Raw genomic sequence first — 20,595 nt, forward strand, 5'->3', positions numbered from 1 at the left:
GTGGTGGAGATTAGTGGGCTTACGGGTTTGGCAGAGGGAGGCAGGTTTAGGGCTTAAACAAACCTTCCTTTCTGTCTCTGCACAGACACAGCAGGCCAATGTTAGTGGTCCTCTACTCCACACGGGTCTGCCTGGATCTGCCCTCAGTGCTGTCTGTTGATCCTGCTTCTTCCCCAAAGCATGTTCTTCTTCCCATCGGCAATTAAAAGGAATGTAAATGTTGGTCCTCCCAACTCTAACTGGGCTGGGCCTGCTCATGTTAGGCTGCGTACATAGCACTCTGAGCAGCTTTCTTTGTGTCACTGACGTGCCGTTTCTGTCTGTCAGTCGCCCACTCTATCTCCCGCTCAGTCAGTCAGTGGCTATATCATGGAGCTATTTTATTCAGATGAATGATCAAGTCTGTGTGCCAGTTGGTGGGAATGTAGGTCAGATACAGACAGTAGAATGTTGATGAGAGCTGGACCTGGGTGATTCTGTCTGGAGGGAAAAAGCAGTAGAAACATACAGCTTGTCAAATACACTAGTGCAGCCTATATGCACATTTCATACAGTTCATAGAACATTAGAACAGGTCTCTCTTGTAAAATAGCTTTGATCTCAATGAGAATAATCTGTATAAATCAAAGGTTAAATGAAAACAACAATTGCAATATTCCATATACTGTAAGAATGCTGTGAAATATAAAATAACTGTTCTGGCCTTGTTTTTAGTCTTAACTGGTGGGGTAGTTTCTCCCTACCCCTGCATAGTAGTTTGACAGGCTTTTGACTGGCTAACGATGGAGGAACTCTGAGTCTCACACTTAAGATGGAGCGCAAATATGTTTTTGACCCCCTAGGAACCATGAAAGGTGGTCAACATGAATACTTGAAAGTTGATTTGATTCAAAAAATGTATTGTCATAAACTGTTGTTTATTTTACACTATAAAAGCAAGTAAGAAAGGATATTTTCATCTCTATTTTCTATCACTGTACATTAATCTTACAGTGAGCCTGTCAAATACTGCATAGACTCAATTAAGACTCACAATAACAATTTCTAAAATGATGTAACATATTAAACCAGCTTCTTCCTAAGTCTTTAAACGGTATCATTTAAATGACAAGTAAAACACTGCCATGAAAGTCATTGTTTCTATATAAAAAGCAATGGGGAAAAGTACATTTTTTTAAATAATGTAATGTACTCAATTCCATCTCACTTTTAATGTCCTTTGAGAGAGAGAGAGAGAGAGAGAGAGAGAGAGAGAGAGAGAGAGAGAGAGAGAGAGAGAGAGAGAGAGAGAGAGAGAGAGAGTGGCAGGGTCATAATGAAGGGTATGTTCAGAGGTTTATTTGAAAAATTAGGAATTGTGCAAGCATCCCTCCAGTTCCCTGGATCTTTTAATTAGTAAATATTAACAGTAATGGCATGCAATTTTCCCCGGTCGATCTCACCTTGCTATCTTTCTTATTCACCTTGGTGACACCATCTGTGTTTGCTGAAGCTTTGTCTAACGTCACCTTGGTAACCATAAAAGCCCCCTACTGTAAGTGAGAAAGAGAACATTAGTCCAGAGCTTTAATGAAGGGCCCCTATTATAAACCAATGTTCTAAAAGCACTTTCGTATGAGCATCATCATCTCAATCAGAGCGAGCGAGATTGGATAACTGTCCATTACAGAGACCCCAGGATAGCTCCAATTTGAACAGGAACTAAATGAAAAATAATAAAGTCCCTTGATTAGTTTTTCTCTCACGTGTCCTTTCTATAAAGAGGTTTCAGGGTAAAATACCTGTTGGGCATGCAACAAACATTGAGTTCTAAATTGTCTATATGCTGTCTTTTTTAATGTTATCCTTTCTTTCTCACAGTAGGGCTGACTGAGAGAGTGCTACTTTGAATTCAATCAGAATGAGAAAATTCTCATGACATTTTATACACTCTTAAGAAAAGGTGCTGTCTAGAACCTTAAACTGTGTAGAGGGTACTGTCCCTGAGGTAAGACTAACTTACCTCCAACTTCAAGTTTCCTTCAACTTCAAGTAAACTTCAACTTCAACCTACCTTAAACTACAACCTAACTTCAACGTAACTTCAACTTATTGTGACACTCTGGCTCCATGGACTTTGATATTTGAGCCAGGGTTGTTCATTGTCATTGGTTTGGGTGTATTTCATTTGGTGGTGTTGGGGATGGGTGAGTTTCATTTTGTTTGTGTCTAGTGGTGATTGGTCTATGACTCCCAATCGGAGGTAACGAGTGTCAGCTGTCGGCTCGTTATCTCTGATTGGGAGCCATATATATTCTGTGTGTTTTCTCCTTTGTTTTGTGGGTTATTGTTCCAGTGTTGTATGTTCTGGCGGTGTCACAGAGGACTTCACGTATCGTCATTTGTTGTTTTTTCGTGGTTGCTTTAAATTAAATAAAGTCATCATGTTCACTCCACGCGCTGCGTATTGGTCCGCTCCTTCAGACGATCGTGACAGAATAACCCACCAAAAAAGGACCAAGCAGCGCGTCCAGGAGCAAAGGGTCTGGACATGGGAGGAACTGTTGGACGGTAAAGGGTCCTGGACGTGGGAAGAAATCCTGGACGGCATGGATCGCCGTCCATGGAGCGAAACAGAGGAGAGGCGACGGAGAGAGGAGCAACGGCGTCGGCAGAGCCAACGTCGGAAGGACGAGAGGCAACCCCAAGAAATTTTTTGGGGGGCACATGGCTTGGGCGACGGAGCAGCAGGAGGCTGCCACAAGGCAGAGTCAGAGGGCTGCCAGGTTAAGGGGGCTGACGGAGGCAGAGAAGGGACGGATTCAGTGGGCTACCAGGTCAAGGGGGCTACTGGGTAAAGCAGGGAAGGAAGGTGTTGAGGCACGGCGTGAGGTACTGGGGTGTGTAACCAGTTCGGTCCGGCCCGTTCCTAGTCCCGAGGTGCAGCCAGTAGTGTGTGTTCCCGATGCGTACGGCCTGTTCCGGTCCCTCGCACTAAGTGTAAGGTGCGCGTCGCCAGCCCGGTTCGGCCTGTTCCTGCCATACGCACCAAGTATGCGGTGCGCGTCGCCAGCTCAGCCCGGCCTGTTCCTACTCCACGCACCAGGGATACGGTGCGCTTCGCCAGCCCAGCCCGGCCTGTTCCTACTCCACGCACCAGGGATACGGTGCGCCGCCAGCCCAGCCCGGCCTGTTCCTACTCCACGCACCAGGGATACGGTGCGCCGCCAGCCCGGCCCGGCCTGTTCCGGCCACTCGCACCAGGGATACGGTGCGCGTCGCCAGCCCCGCCCGGCCTGTTCCTGCTCTCCGCACTAGGCGTGAGGTGAGTCCCCAGGGTCCAGCATGCCCTGTTCCGGCTCCCCGCACTAGGCGTTATGGGAGTCCCCAGGGTCCAGCATGCCCTGTTCCGACTCCCTGCACTAGCCCTGAGATGCGTGTCCTCAGCCCGGTACCTCCAGTTCCGGCACCACGCATCAGGCCTACGGTGCGTCCCCAGGGCCAAGCATGCCCTGTTGCTGCTTCCCGCACTAGCCCTGAGATGCGTGTCCTCAGCCCGGTACCTCCAGTTCCGGCACCACGCATCAGGCCTACGGTGCGTCCCCAGGGTCCAGCATGCCCTGTTGCTTCTCCCCGCACTAGCCCTGAGATGCGTGTCCTCAGCCCGGTACCTCCTGTTCCGGCACCACGCACCAGGCCTACGATGCGCCTCAGACGGCCAGAGTCTGCCGTCTGCCCAACGGGGCCTGAACTGCCCGTCTGCCCAAAGCCTGCAAAGCCGCCCGTCTGCCATGAGCCATCAGAGCCGTCCGCCAGACCGGAGCCGCTAGAGCCTTCCGCCAGACAGGATCAGCCAGAGCCTTCCGCCAGACAGGATCAGCCAGAGCCTTCTGCCAGACAGGATCAGCCAGAGCCTTCTGCCAGACAGGATCAGCCAGAGCCTTCTGCCAGACAGGATCAGCCAGAGCCTTCCGCCAGACAGGATCAGCCAGATCCGTCAGTCGGCCATGAGCAGCCAGATCCGTCAGTCGGCCATGAGCAGCCAGATCCGTCAGCCAGCCATGAGCAGCCAGATCCGTCAGCCAGCCATGAGCAGCCAGATCCGTTAGCCAGCCATGAGCAGCCAGTTCCGTCAGCCAGCCATGAGCCGTCCAGCCAGGATCCGCCAGAGCCGTCCAGCCAGGATCCGCCAGAGCCGTCCAGCCGGGATCCGCCAGAGCCGTCCAACCGGGATCCGTCAGAGCCGTCCAGCCAGGATCCGCCAGCCAGCCAGGATCCGCCAGAGCCAGCCAGCCAGGATCCGCCATTTAGTCAGGTGCTGCCCCTTAGCTCGGTGTTGCTCCTTATCCTGTTGCTGTCCCTTATCCTGGTGCTGTCCCTTAGCCTGGTACTGCCCCTTAGTCCGGTACTGCCCCCTTAGTCGGTACTGCCCCGTAGTCCGGTGCTGCCCCTTAGTCCGGTGCTGCCCCTTAGCCCGGTGCTGCCCCTTGTCCCGGTGCTGCCCCTTATCCCGGTGCTGCCCCTTATCCCGGTGCTGCCCCTTAGGCCGATGCTGCCCCTTAGTCCGGTGTTGCCCCTTAGTCCAGGTGGGGTTAGTTGGAGGGTGGTCATTGGGAGGAGGCTACCGAAGCAGGTTGTGACTGTGGTGGGGTGGGGATCACGACCGGGGCCAGAGCCGCCACCGTGGACAGACGCCCACCCAGACCCTCCCCTAGTCCTGATATTGGTGCGCCCGGAGTTCGCACCTTTAGGGGGTACTGTGACACTCTGGCTCCATGGACTTTGATATTTGAGCCAGGGTTGTTCATTGTCATTGGTTTGGGTGTATTGCATTTGGTGGTGTTGGGGATGGGTGAGTTTCATTTTGTTTGTGTCTAGTGGTGATTGGTCTATGACTCCCAATCGGAGGTAACGAGTGTCAGCTGTCGGCTCGTTATCTCTGATTGGGAGCCATATATATTCTGTGTGTTTTCTCCTTTGTTTTGTGGGTTATTGTTCCAGTGTTGTATGTTCTGTCGGTGTCACAGAGGACTTCACGTATCGTCATTTGTTGTTTTTTCGTGGTTGCTTTAAATTAAATAAAGTCATCATGTTCACTCCACGCGCTGCGTATTGGTCCGCTCCTTCAGACGATCGTGACACTTATCTTCAACTTCAACTAAACTTCAACTTCAACCTACCTTCAAGTTACCTTCAACTTCAAGTTATCTTCAACTTCAAGTTATTTTCAACTTCAAGTTACCTTCAACTTCAACTTACCTTCAACTTAACTTCGATTTCAACTTACTTTCAACTTCAACTTAAATTCAATTTCAACCTACCTTCAACTTCAAGTTATTTTCAACTTCAAGTTTCTTCAACTTCAACTTAACTTCAACTTCAACTTTACTTCAACTTCAAGTTACCTTCAACTTCAACCTATTTTCAACTTCAAGTTACCTTCAACTTCAAGTTATTTTCAACTTCAAGTTACGTTCAACTTTAACTTTTTTTCAACTTAATTTCGACTTCAACTTATTTTCAACTTCAACTTATTTTCAATTTCAGCTTACTTTCAACTTCAACATAACTTCAACTTCAACATAACTTCAACTTCAACTTATCTTCAACTTCAACTTAATTTTAACTTCAACTTCAACTTACCTTCAACTTCAACCTACCTTCAACTTCAACTAAGGTCCTTACAGCATGGGGACTGCGAGGGTACTGTCCCTGAGGTAAGACTAACTTACCTCCAACTTCAAGTTACCTTCAACTTCAAGTTATTTTCAACTTCAAGTTATTTTCAACTTCAACTTATCTTCAACTTTAACTTAACTTCAACTTAACTTCGACTTCAACTTACTTTCAACTTCAACTTATATTCAATTTCAACCTACCTTCAACTTCAAGTTACGTTCAACTTCAAGTTATTTTCAACTTCAAGTTACCTTCAACTTCAAGTTACCTTCAACTCCAAGTTACCTTCAACTTCAAGTTATCTTCAACTTCAAGTTATTTTCAACTTCAAGTTACGTTCAACTTTAACTTTTTTTCAACTTAATTTCGACTTCAATTTATTTCCAACTTCAACTTATTTTCAATTTCAGCTTACCTTCAACTTCAACATAACTTCAACTTCAACATAAATTCAACTTCAACTTACCTTCAACTTCAACTTAACTTCAACTTCAACTTACCTTCAACTTCAACCTACCTTCAACTTCAACTTACTTTCAACTTCACCTTCAACTTACCTTCAACTAAGGTCCTTACAGCATGGGGACTGCGAAGGTACTGTCCCTGAGGTAAGACTAACTTACCTTCAACTTCAAGTTACCTTCAACTTCAAGTTAACTTCAACTTCAAGTTAACTTCAACTTTAACTTTTCTTCAACTTAATTTCGACTTCAACTTATATTCAACTTCAACTTATTTTCAATTTCAGCTTACCTTCAACTTCAACTTAACTTCAACTTCAAGTTATCTTCAACTTCAACTTATTTTCAACTTTAACTTAACTTCAACCTACCTTCAACTTCAACTTATTTTCAACTTACTTTCAACTTCACCTTCAACTTAATTTCAACTAAGGTCCTTACAGCATGGGGACTGCGAAGGTACTGTCCCTGAGGTAAGACTAACTTACCTCCAACTTCAAGTTAACTTCAACTTCAAGTTATTTTCAACTACAAGTTATTTTCAACATCAAGTTATTTTCAACCTCAACTTCTCTTCCACTTTAACTTACCTTCAACTTAACTTCGACTTCAACTTACTTTCAACTTCAACTTATATTCAACTTCAACTAAACTTCAACTTCAAGTTATTTTCAACTTCAAGTTATTTTCAACTTCAAGTTACGTTCAACTTCAAGTTATTTTCAACTTCAAGTTACCTTCAACTTCAAGTTAACTTCAACATCAAGTTACCTTCAACTTCAAGTTACCTTCAACTTCAAGTTATTTTCAACTTCAAGTTACGTTCAACTTTAACTTTTTTTCAACTTAATTTCGACTTCAACTTATTTTCAACTTCAACTTATTTTCAATTTCAGCTTACCTTCAACTTCAAAATAACTTCAACTTCAACATAACTTCAACTTCAACTTACCTTCAATTTCAACTTAACTTCAACTTCAACCTACCTTCAACTTCAACCTATCTTCAACTTCAACTTACCTTCAACTTACTTTCAACTTCAGCTTCAACCTACCTTCAACTAAGGTCCTTACAGCATGGGGACTGCGAGGGTACTGTCCCTGAGGTAAGACTAACTTACCTCCAACTTCAAGTTATTTTCAACTTCAAGTTATTTTCAACTTCAAGTTATTTTCAACTTCAACTTAACTTCAACTTTAACTTACCTTCAACTTAACTTCAACTTCAACTTACTTTCAACTTGAACTTATATTCAATTTCAACCTATCTTCAACTTCAAGTTACGTTCAACTTCAAGTTATTTTCAACTTCAAGTTATCTTCAACTTCAACTTAACTTAAACTTCAAGTTACCTTCAACTTCAAGTTAACTTCAACTTCAACTTCAAGTTAACTTCAACTTCAAGTTACCTTCAACTTCAAGTTACCTTCAACTTCAAGTTACCTTCAACTTCAAGTTATTTTCAACTTCAAGTTACGTTCAACTTTAACTTTTTTCAACTTAATTTCGACTTCAACTTATTTTCAACTTCAACTTATTTTCAATTTCAACATAACTTCAACTTATCTTCAACTTAATTTCACTTCAACTTACCTTCAACTTCAACCTACCTTCAACTTCAACTTATCTTCAACTTACTTTCAACTTCATCTTCAACTTACCTTCAACTAAGGTCCTTACAGCATGGGGACTGCGAGGGTACTGTCCCTGAGGTAAGACTAACTTACCTCCAACTTCAAGTTACCTTCAACTTCAAGTTATTTTCAACCTCAAGTTATCTTCAACTTCAACTTATCTTCAACTTTAACTTACCTTCAACTTAACTTCGACTTCAACTTACTTTCAACTTCAACTTATATTCAATTTCAACCTACCTTCAACTTCAAGTTAACTTAAACTTCAAGTTATTTTCAACTTCAAGTTACGTTCAACTTCAAGTTATTTTCAACTTCAAGTTACGTTCAACTTTAACTTTTCTTCAACTTAATTTCGACTTCAACTTATTTTCAACTTCAACTTATTTTCAATTTCAGCTTACCTTCAACTTCAACATAACTTCAACTTCAACATAACTTCAACTTCAACTTACCTTCAACTTCAACTTAATTTCAACTTCAACTTACCTTCAACTTCAACCTATCTTCAACTTCAACTTACCTTCAACTTACTTTCAACTTCACCTTCAACTTACCTTCAACTAAGGTCCTTACAGCATGGGGACTGTGTTGAGTGAATAAGACTGTTGAGACGCTGTCAGAAATGCAATCCAATGTCTTACTATATGTTTCCTGTGGGGATACAGAAACCATGGTAACATGAACTTGTCTTTGTAGAAAAATATGAAAAGTGGACTTGTTTGCAAATTACTGACCACTATTCCGTTAAGCTTCCTGCATTTGGCCATACTATGTTTTCTGAAAAGAGATTGGCACCTCAAAGAATAAGGTTGTTTTATCATCATGGTGTCCTGCTGAAAATCCAAATTGGGTGCCTCACAAAATCACCCTCAGTTTATTGGCAGACTGACATTACGTTACATTACTCTGGTGGGAGCTAAAGCTAGAGTTAGAGTATGTACTTGTCATTCTATTATTGTTGTGTACAGGATTACATTCTGTATTTTATTTTCAGACAGGAGACTAGTTTCAAAAAAGAAAATGACTTGAGGGCAATGTAATTGGCCGCAAAGTAATGGTCCTCTGACTATTTACATGAAACACATTCTTTTTCAACCAAGCTTCACAAATATTTTCCCTATATGACATTACTCCTGCTTAGAGGAATCTAATTAGAGAGTCACGTGAAGTAAGCCTCTGTGTTCCTCATTTTAAGTAGTGTCACATGGCTTAGAAAAAGCTGTTGGGCTCTGTGACTAAAGGGTTTTACCTGATGTTTCAACATATCAAACACCTTTTCAAACTACTGCTTTGACAACCTTCCTCTAGTAGTCTGGACAGTTTGATACGAAGTAGCCTGGGTTTTGTTCCGATGTATATGTGGTGGACTCTTATTAGTCTGTAAATATTTATGTGATAGTTTCGTTCCCACATTCTCATTATGCCATGTTACGTTTTTCTTGTGGCAAAGGATTGTCTGTATGATGACTTTTATAACTTCAGACTTTCTGTGGGAACAACAGCACCATTAGTGTGATTTGTGTACTGCACTGATAATAGTATAGGAATGGTTTACATGATTGCCGGTTTAGCCTCAGCATCTTTGAATAAGAATCTATGTACTCCATATTTGACCTCTTGGTGAACATTACCTAACATAACATCTTTGTAGCTATTACAGGTTTTGCCTCTGCATCTTTGAATGAGGAGTATATTTGACCTGAACATAACATAAACAAATAATTATAGCTATTTTGTTTACCTTGGAGATATCTGCAGCCATATTCTCCCCAGCTGACTGAGCTAGAGGTGAACTGACACTGCTGCTGACAATGTCATCTATACGCCTGACTGTTTGCAAATATTACGATCCCAGGCATGTTGACTTGGTCATGGTTGTTTATAGCAGCAGTCCAACAGCATTAATCAACATCCAGCAGAGGTATTTGAAGAGACTGGTTCCCTGGCTAGAGAAGATAAATAACACTCTGGTGGCCCACAATGAGTTCGGAGAGAGAGAGAGAGAGAGAGAGAGAGAGAGAGAGAGAGAGAGAGAGAGAGAGAGAGAGAGAGAGAGAGAGAGAGAGAGAGAGAGAGAGAGAGAGAGAGAGAGAGAGAGAGAGAGAGAGAGAGAGAGAGAGAGAGAGAGAGAGAGAGAGAGAGAGAGAGAGAGAGAGAGAGAGAGAGAGAGAGAGAGAGAGAGAGAGAGAGAGAGAGAGAGAGAGAGAGAGAGAGAGAGAGAGAGAGAGAGAGAGAGAGAGAGAGAGAGAGAGAGAGAGAGAGAGAGAGAGAGAGAGAGAGAGAGAGAGAGAGAGAGAGAGAGAGAGAGAGAGAGAGAGAGAGAGAGAGAGAGAGAGAGAGAGAGAGAGAGAGAGAGAGAGAGAGAGAGAGAGAGAGAGAGAGAGAGAGAGAGAGAGAGAGAGAGAGAGAGAGAGAGAGAGAGAGAGAGAGAGAGAGAGAGAGAGAGAGAGAGCGAGGAGGTAGAGAGAGAGGAGAGAAAGAGTGGGGGTAGAGAGAGAGCGAGAGAGAGAGAGGTGGGGAGAGAGATGCGGTAAGAAAGAGAGAGAGAGAGAAAGAAAGAGAGAGTCATGTAGGAGCTGACTGATTCTCTGCCTTATAACCTCCTGATTATAACCTTCACCTTGGGGCTTAGCAAGTCATTCTGGGATACCACAACTCCTTGCCATTCTGTGGGAATTTAGCCTACCCTACTCTATTTCAGCTTAGTAGCTGCTGTATTCAAAGCATTATTATTGTGCCTAGGGCAGGCCAGACTATTCCAGTTCAGCTATGCAAAAACACTGAGAGCAGAGCAGGTTGGAAGGAGGTAGTGCAGAGTCTTGCAAGGTAGGTTTATTATTGTTTCTATTGTTGTATGTGGTCTGAAGTTGCACTGTGAGAGGAGGGTGGTAACACAATCTCACAATCTTGTAAGGGGCTGTTAAATGATTGGAGTATGTAGTCTGAACATCATAATATTACACTGGCCCTTTGTCTGTGCTTTCTGTGCAAATCAGTGCTAATCAAAGAGTCCTTTTCCTACTTGAGGGAGATTGATAAATTATTACATATTCACCAAATGAGTGTCACAACGAGCGACAAAACCACCATGCAATCACATCGCACAGTATCTGAAGTATGTAAAAACTGAAATGGGGCTTTTAATGAATTTTCAAATAAAAGGTGGAATAAAATGATGCTGTGAGAATATTGTATTTATGATAAGATATATGATAAGATATACTGCCTATACAGATTTTTTTTAAAGGGCTACAGAAAGTTGCTACTGTGGATACTCATGGATTGACACTTAAGTGCCTTTACTAAATCTGAGAAATGTTCAGACTTCTAACAACTTTAAATATCTATCACTAAGATTTTTGTAGTGAGAAGGGGTTATATCTTTTTAAAGTGTAAAATATGGATCACTTTCAACAATAATTCACAATATACAGTGGGGAAAAAAAGTATTTAGTCAGCCACCAATTGTGCAAGTTCTCCCACTTAAAAAGATGAGAGACGCCTGTAATTTTCATCATAGGTACACGTCAACTATGACAGACAAATTGAGAATTTTTTCTCCAGAAAATCACATTGTAGGATTTTTTATGAATTTATTTGCAAATTATGGTGGAAAATAAGTATTTGGTCACCTACAAACAAGCAAGATTTCTGGCTCTCACAGACCTGTAACTTCTTCTTTAAGAGGCTCCTCTGTCCTCCACTCGTTACCTGTATTAATGGCACCTGTTTGAACTTGTTATCAGCATAAAAGACACCTGTCCACAACCTCAAACAGTCACACTCCAAACTCCAATATGGCTAAGACCAAAGAGCTGTCAAAGGACACCAGAAACAAAATTGTAGACCTGCACCAGGCTGGGAAGACTGAATCTGCAATAGGTAAGCAGCTTGGTTTAAAGAAATCAACTGTGGGAGCAATTATTAGGAAATGGAAGACATACAAGACCACTGATAATCTCCCTCGATCTGGGGCTCCACGCAAGATCTCACCCTGTGGGGTCAAAATGATCACAAGAACGGTGAGCAAAAATCCCAGAACCACACGGGGGGACCTAGTGAATGACCTGCAGAGAGCTGGGACCAGAGTAACAAAGCCTACCATCAGTAACACACTACGCCGCCAGGGACTCAAATCCTGCAGTGCCAGACGTGTCCCCCTGCTTAAGCCAGTACATTTCCAGGCCCGTCTGAAGTTTGCTAGAGTGCATTTGGATGATCCAGAAGAGGATTGGGAGAATGTCATATGGTCAGATGAAACCAAAATATAACTTTTTGGTAAAAACTCAACTCAGTCGTGTTTGGAGGACAAAGAATGCTGAGTTGCATCCAAAGAACACCATACCTACTGTGAAGCATGGGGGTGGAAACATCATGCTTTGGGGCTGTTTTTCTGCAAAGGGACCAGGACGACTGATCCGTGTAAAGGAAAGAATGAATGGGGCCATGTATCGTGAGATTTTGAGTGAAAACCTCCTTCCATCAGCAAGGGCATTGAAGATGAAATGTGGCTGGGTCTTTCAGCATGACAATGATCCCAAACACACCGCCCGGGCAACGAAGGAGTGGCTTCGTAAGAAGCATTTCAAGGTCCTGGAGTGGCCAAGCCAGTCTCCAGATCTCAACCCCATAGAAAATCTTTGGAGGGGAGTTGAAAGTCTGTGTTGCCCAGCGACAGCCCCAAAACATCACTGCTCTAGAGGAGATCTGCATGGAGGAATGGGCCAAAATACCAGCAACAGTGTGTGAAAACCTTGTGAAGACTTACAGAAAACGTTTGACCTGTGTCATTGCCAACAAAGGGTATATAACAAAGTATTGAGAAACTTTTGTTATTGACCAAATACTTATTTTCCACCATAATTTGCAAATAAATTCATTAAAAAACCTACAATGTGATTTTCTGGAAAACAAATTCTCATTCTGTCTGTCATAGTTGACGTGTACCTATGATGAAAATTACAGGCATCTCTCCTCTTTTTAAGTGGGAGAACTTGCACAATTGGTGGCTGACTAAATACTTTTTCCCCCCACTGTAAATAGATGTCTCAATGCTTTTCTCTGGATATTTGTCATTACCTGCCGATTTGAAGAATGAACAGCGCCGGAGAAGATGGCTGCCGTTTTACAGCCCTCTAACCAATTGTACTATTATGTGTGTTTTTCCGCGTTATTTGTAATTTATTTTGTACATCATGTTTCTGCCATCGTCTCTTATAACCAAAAAGAGCTTCTGGATATCAGGACAGCGATTACTCACCTCGTATTGGACGAAGATTTTTTCTTCAACGAGGCGGCCGCGAAGGATGTCATACAGACACCCGACAAGGCCCAAATCCCTGTCATTCGCGTGAGGAAGAGATGGAGATATCGTGGACGTAGATCGGGGTGCCTTGTAAGGATCCGACGGCGAGCGAGTAAACTGCCTCTTCCATCAATCCTATTAGCCAACGTTCAATCTTTTGAAAATAAAGTGGACGATTTAAGATTACGGTTATCCTACCAACGGGACATTAAAAACTGTAATATCTTATGTTTCACCGAGTCGTGGCTGAACGACGACAATGATAACATTCAGCTAGCAGGCTATACGCTACATAGGCAGGACAGAACGGCTGACTCCGGTAAGACAAGGGGTGGCGGTCTGTGTATATTTGTAAACAACAGCTGGTGCACAAAATCAAATACTAAGGAAATCTCGAGGTTTTGCTCGCCTGAGGTAGAGTATCTTATGATAAGCTGTAGACCACACTATTTACCAAGAGAGTTTTCATCTATGTTTTTCATAGCTGTCTATTTACCACCACAAACCAATGCTGGCATTAAGATTGCACTGAATGAGTTGTACAAGGCCATTAATCAACAGGAAAACGCTCATCCAGATGCAGCGCTCCTAGTGGCCGGGGACTTTAATGCAGGGAAACTTAAATCCGTTCTACCTAATTTCTACCAGCATGTTAAATGTGCAACCAGAGGGAAAAAAACTCTAGACCACCTTTACTCCACACACAGAGACGCATACAAAGCTCTCCCTCGCCCTCCATTTGGCAAATCTGACCATAACTCTATCCTCCTGATTCCTGCTTATAAGCAAAAACTAAAGCAGGAAGCACCAGTGACTCGGTTAATAAAAAAGTGGTCAGATGACGCAGATGCTAAGCTACAGGACTGTTTTGCTAGCACAGACTGGAACATGTTCGGGATTCTTCAGACAGCATTGAGGAGTACACCACATCAGTCACTGGCTTCATCAATAAGTGCATCGATGATGTCGTCCCCACAGTGACCGTACGTACATACCCCAACCAGAAGCCATGGATTACAGGAAACATCCGCACTGAGCTAAAGGGTAGAGCTGCCGCTTTCAAGGAACGGGACTCTAACCCGGACGCTTATAAGAAATCCCGCTATGACCTCCGACGAACCATCAAACAGGCAAAGAGTCAATACAGAACTAAGATTGAATTGTACTACACTGGCTCTGACGCTCGTCGGATGTGGCAGGGCTTGAAAACGATTACAGACTACAAAGGGAAGCACAGCCGCTAGCTGCCCAGTGACACAAGCCTACCAGACGAGCTAAACCACTTCTATGCTCGCTTCGAGGCAAGCAACACTGAAGCATGCATGAGAGCACCAGCTGTTCCGGATGACTATGTGATCACGCTCTCCGTAGCCGATGTGAGTAAGACTTTTAAGCAGGTCAACATTCACAAGGCCGCAGGGCCAGACGGATTACCAGGACGTGTACTCCGAGCATGTGCTGACCAACTGGCAAGTGTCTTCACTGACATTTTCAACATGTCCCTGACTGAGTCTGTAATACCAACATGTTTCAAGCAGACCACCATAGTCCCCATGCCCAAGGACTCTAAGATAACCTGCCTAAATGACTACCGACCCGTAGCACTGACGTCTGTAGCCATGAAGTGCTTTGAAAGGCTGGTCATGGCTCACATCAACAGCATTATCCCAGAAACCCTAGACCCACTCCAATTTGCATACCGCCCCAACAGATCCACAGATGATGCAATCTCTATTGCACTCCACACTGCCCTTTCCCACCTGGACAAGAGGAACACCTACGTGAGAATGCTATTCATTGACTACAGCTCAGCATTCAACACCATAGTGCCCTCTAAGCTCATCACTAAGCTAAGGATCCTGGGACTAAACACCTCCCTCTGCAACTGGATCCTGGACTTCCTGACGGGCCGCCCCCAGGTGGTAAGGGTAGGTAACAACACATCTGCCACACTGATCCTCAACACGGGGGGCCCCTCAGGGGGTGCGTGCTCAGTCCCCTCCTGTACTCTCTGTTCACCCATGACTGCATGGCCAGGCACGACTCCAACACCATCATTAAGTTTGCTGACGACACAACAGTGGTAGGCCTGATCACCGACAACGATGAGACAGCCTATAGGGAGGAGGTCAGAGATCTGGCCGTGTGGTGCCAGGACAACAACCTCTCCCTCAACGTGACCAAGACAAAGAAGATGATTGTGGACTACAGGAAAAAAAGGAGGACTGAGCACGCCCCCATTCTCATCGACGGGGCTGTAGTGGAACAGGTTGAGAGCTTCAAGTTCCTTGGTGTCCACATCACCAACGAACTATCATGGTCCAAACACACCAAGACAGTCGTGAAGAGGGCACGACAAAGCCTATTACCCCTCAGGAGACTAAAAAGATTTGGCATGGGTCATCAGATCCTCAAAAAATTCTACAGCTGCACCATCGAGAGCATCCTGACTGGTTGCATCACCGCCTGGTATGGCAACTGCTTGGCCTCCGACCGCAAGGCACTACAGAGGGTAGTGCGTACGGCCCAGTACATCACTGGGGCAAAGCTTCCTGCCATCCAGGACCTCTATACCAGACGGTGTCAGAGGAAGGCCCTCAAAATTGTCAAAGACTCCAGCCACCCTAGTCATAGACTGTTCTCTCTGCTACCGCACGGCAAGCGGTACCGGAGTGCCAAGTCTAGGTCCAAAAGACTTCTCAACAGCTTCTACCCCCAAGCCATAAGACTCCTGAACAGCTAATCATGGCTACCCGGACTATTTGCACTGCCCCCCCCACCCCATCCTTTTTACGCTGCTGCTACTCTGTTAAGTATTTATGCATAGTCACTTTAACTCTACCCACATGTACATATTACCTCAACTACCTCAACTAGCCGGTGCCCCCGCACATTGACTCTGCAACGGTACCCCCCTGTATATATAGCCTCCCTACTGTCACTTTATTTTACTTCTGCTCTTTTTTTTCTCAACACTTTTTTTGTTGTTGTTTTATTTTTACTTTTTTTTGTTTAAAATAAATGCACTGTTGGTTAAGGACTGTAAGTAAGCATTTCACTGTAATGTCTGCACCTGTTGTATTCGGCGCATGTGACCAATAAAATTTGATTTGATTTGATTTGATTTGAATGTTAATACAAAGTCATTGTAACCATAGATAAAAAATGCTGTCATACACAGTGTTATATCTTTCCACTGCTTCCATAATGATATACAGAGGAGTGTTATTATGTAGAAATTAATTCACTTTTGTGTAAAGTTAATCAAGTAATCTATCAAAGTGCAAAGTGGACAAAATTGAGCACAATGGATTGTGAGAGAGTCCAATTCATGTCAAACATAATGACAGTTCACAGCCAAAGCGCTGTAGGAATAACTCTAATAGCGAGAGTACAATGGCCATTACTGACACAACCATTCTTCTTGATTAGACATGCCTGTTTACAAAATCCAAATGCTAAACATATTGTTCTAAGGTGCATATTGAGAGAGTTTATTTTGAATCTTACGCATTCCTTTGTCCCTCAGGTCCTTTGCGTTTTTTCTTGCTGGCATCTTGTAGAGAAAATCAGAGGGAGAAGCTAGTGAGAAAAGAGTGATGAACACTACAGTGACACTGGCATTGTTGCTAATACTTCAAGACACAAGGACGACATCTTAACGGGTCGTTGACTTACTGCACTTGACTCTATCTCACCATCCATTTAAATTATCTTGAGAGTGAATGCTTGCAAGGCGAGGCCATTGTTCTGTCTCATGTGCTAATCTAGCAGGTAGTATTGTGTTTGTGTTCCAAGGAATCTGTCAAATCCATTTTTTGGGGGCCAACAGGTATTTATGGTTTACCATCAAACTACATGGGCCCACTGAGTGGTGTGTGTTTCTACTCTGGGAAAGGGCCTTCTACCCCCAGGGCCGAACCAGGCCAATCTGGCTGTGTTGTTCCTAACCCTGGGAATCCACATCGACATTGTGTACATGGTGAGAAAGCTAATCCGCACGGATGGTCTCTGTGAATCATGGACACATTGAAGTCTCAGCCCTCTCATTATTCTCAACTACAGTCTCCCTGGAGGAGGGGGGAGGAGGGGGGTGGGGGGAGACGACCACGACCTGTGATGCCTTAGCAAACCCCAGATACAGCCAGGGCGCTCATTACCAATCTGTTGGAAGGGTCCCTGTGGGGCCCGAATGCCTCAGCTGGTCAGGTAAAGGGGGTCTGATCCTTTCTACTTCTGAACACAACGTACTGCAGCAGGCTCCACAGTGCACTGAAACAACATGGCTTTCAGACGAGCTGCAGGTATCACAGCCCTTCAATCCCGCCACCACCTTCCACGCCTCCTTCCATTTGCTGTCAAGCAACATGGAATCACATAGTGGAAATACGGAGGGAACGTGAAATAATGGTGAGGCAAGAGTTTGCTTGATCTCCCCCGACATCTTCCCTCATGAACTGCAATTAGAGATGACTGATATTGGTGGGAGAGTCAGTGTACCAAACCACACTCTCCCAATTAGGATCCCGCCATTTTACAGATGACTAGCAGCACTCAATGCAACCATACAATCAGATGGAAAAATACTATAATAGAAGAAGATAAAAAATAATATTGTATCAGATAAAATGCACATGTCTTGTATGACACGCGGCCGACTTGAATTTTTCGTGTGATGATTGGAATTCTTAAAAACTTTCTGACCTGCTTCACCTGTTGGCTAATTTAGTTTTGTCAAGTAGTGCACTACATCAGGAATAGGGTGCTATTTGGGCCACAACCAAGGGTTGCCAAAATCAATTAACCCTTGTGTGGTGTTCATGTTTTTGTTATTCACCCAATGTTCGCGGGTCTGATGGACCCACAACATTATTGGGTTTTTAAAACAATACAGCCATAACAATGTACGTACAAATACTTAATACTTAGATGTTGACTTATATCAATTACAAGCAATATTGACAGCATACATGGTTAATATTTGCCATTTATATATAAAAGTGCTAGTAGTTTCTTTGGATAACATTTTATTTTTGTCAACAAAAATCAATTATAATGAAGACATGGGTGGAATAAATCATGTTTATCTTGAACAAATATAAATGAAACAAGGTTTTCATCACTATTGATGTTTATTGCTTTGAACTGAACAAATTGGAAGGACAAATTTTACATACAGTATTTTATGGAAATGATAAATGAGCCCCATTGAACACAAATTAAGGCCGGTCTACACACCACATGAGGGACAGAGTTTTACTGTGTGTGTGTTGCAAATGTATTTCTTGCACTTGATGCATGTGTACTGTGTCTTCCTGTCCTTCTTGGATCCACACACATCGCAGCACTTCTTCTTGTTGCTACCGGCTGCTATCTAGAATGATGAAAACACTTAGTTCAGGAATTTTACTAACATCTCACTCACTCACTCACTCACTCACTCACTCACTCACTCACTCATATAGTTACAGCAGGCCAAGGTAGGAGAGTCAGACACACATGCAACAATATCACTCACACATACTTCCGGTATTAGAGTTGTTGGTTCTGTGGGTCAGGCAGATGGGGCACCAGCATCCTCCTCCTGAATCCTCCTCACGATGGCTGCAGAAGCTGGGGTCCTTGGGATATGTTGCCTCCTCTGGATTTGAGGTCTTACCAATGCCTTGCCCAGCTCCTCGAGAAAGAGCCGTCTCCTCTGGAGCTTCCCCCTGTTCCAATCTGGGTTCAACGCCATTCAGATGACAAACGCGTTGTACACCGAGATGTCCAAGATGTTGAAGAATATCACAAGTGGCCAGCGTAGGGTTCTTCTTTTGCAGCTGTAGCCAGTCACCAGCTTGTCTAAATTGTCCAACCCTCCTTTTGTGGCATTATAATCCATTATGATTTAAGTTTTTTGATGTTCCTGGCCACAGATTCTCTCATCCTTATGAAGCGTACTCATGAGTACCACATTTTTGCATTTCTTTGGCACATAGGACACTAAGGACGTGTCGGCTGTTAACACAAACTTAGAGGAATTGAAAGGCTTGTTCCGTGTATTCAACAGCTGAGGTGGGAGCTCTGGCTTGTTTTTTCGTACTGTTCCTACAATCGTCAGCTTCCTCTTGAGGAGCTCCTGTCCCAGCTTGTGCGAAGTAAAAAAGTTATCGCATGTGATGTTGTGGCCACGGAGTCCCTGTGTCACATCCAGGACTACCTGCATCCCTTGGTTCTTCTCAGGGGCTCCTCCATCTGGCTTCCCCGTATACACTTGCAAGTTCCCCACATATGATGAAGCAGCATCACAGGCAGCCCAGATCTTGATTCCATATTTTGCAGGTTTAGACGGTATGTACTGCCTGAAGGGGCAGCGGACCCTAAATGTCATAAGCTGCTCATCAACAGTAACGTTGGGCCCAGGGTTGTAAAACAGGGGAAGGCGGTCCAGAGATTTGGAAAATTCTTCAACTTCTCTCTCTGCAAAAAAAAATTCTAAGGTGCTCTGAGCAGAGATTCTTTTTGCCATAATGATTGATTGTGGTAAAGAGCCACACATGCAAACCTATTTATTTGTTGTTTCCCTCCCCCAATTTGCACCTGGCTGGGGTAGAGTGTGGGAAAAGACTGAATATTTTACAATGTATCGAAATAATGTATTGTAATAACATTGTGCAGGTTCCCGCAAGACATTGTGAGGTTTCACACATTACAAAGGGTAAAGAGTGCGAGAAATGTGGTAGACAGGGAGACAGGCAGGGAGACAGACAGGTTCTTGTTGCTATGTTGAAACAGCAGGCCTAGGGAGGAGGCAGACAGAGTGAAGGCACACAGCAAACCTTCACACACACTTTTCCACACTTTATTACCCTCGGGTCCAGTGGACCCGAACACCACATATGTAATATAAATGTGTAGGGGGGTGCACAGTGTGCACTCAATGAAAATGTGTTATTTTACATGTTCTTCACAGAAAATGAGCCAAGGCCAATGAGTCTCAGGTTGAAAAAATAATTCATTGTATCATTCTTCTTTTAGTAAACATTGAAAATGGGTCCCACAGACCCGAACACCACACAAGGGTTAAAAGCAGACAACAATGTGACATGATGGAACACATTATCACTCTCCTCGTATGTTGACTGTTTCAGTCAAGAACATGCAGTATTACCTGTTTCAATTTAGTTTGTTATTTGCTTGTTTTGCTTGTGTGTGTGCGTGCACGTGTGTGTGTGTGTGTGTGCACGTGTACGTGTATGTGTGCACCGTCGAGCCGTGTTCTCTATGCTCTGATTACTGACTACATGGAGGGAAAACACATCTCCATGTTATTATCACACATCACAGTAATTCCCTCTTTGATTTCCAGACACAGCAAATGTTAATTCAGACGATGGGTGCCGTCAATAATAATTACACGGGTGCCTGTTTTAATCACCTATTCGTATTGAGATGAGATCAGAAATAGTTCTTAATTGAGGAGCAATTGATAAAAACACACACGTCAGCAAAGGAAGATTAATCATTTAATTATTTCAACTCTCAATCCAAT

Source organism: Coregonus clupeaformis, chromosome 29, assembly GCF_020615455.1.
Source record: "Coregonus clupeaformis isolate EN_2021a chromosome 29, ASM2061545v1, whole genome shotgun sequence".
In the NCBI taxonomy this organism is placed as follows: Eukaryota; Metazoa; Chordata; class Actinopteri; order Salmoniformes; family Salmonidae; genus Coregonus; species Coregonus clupeaformis.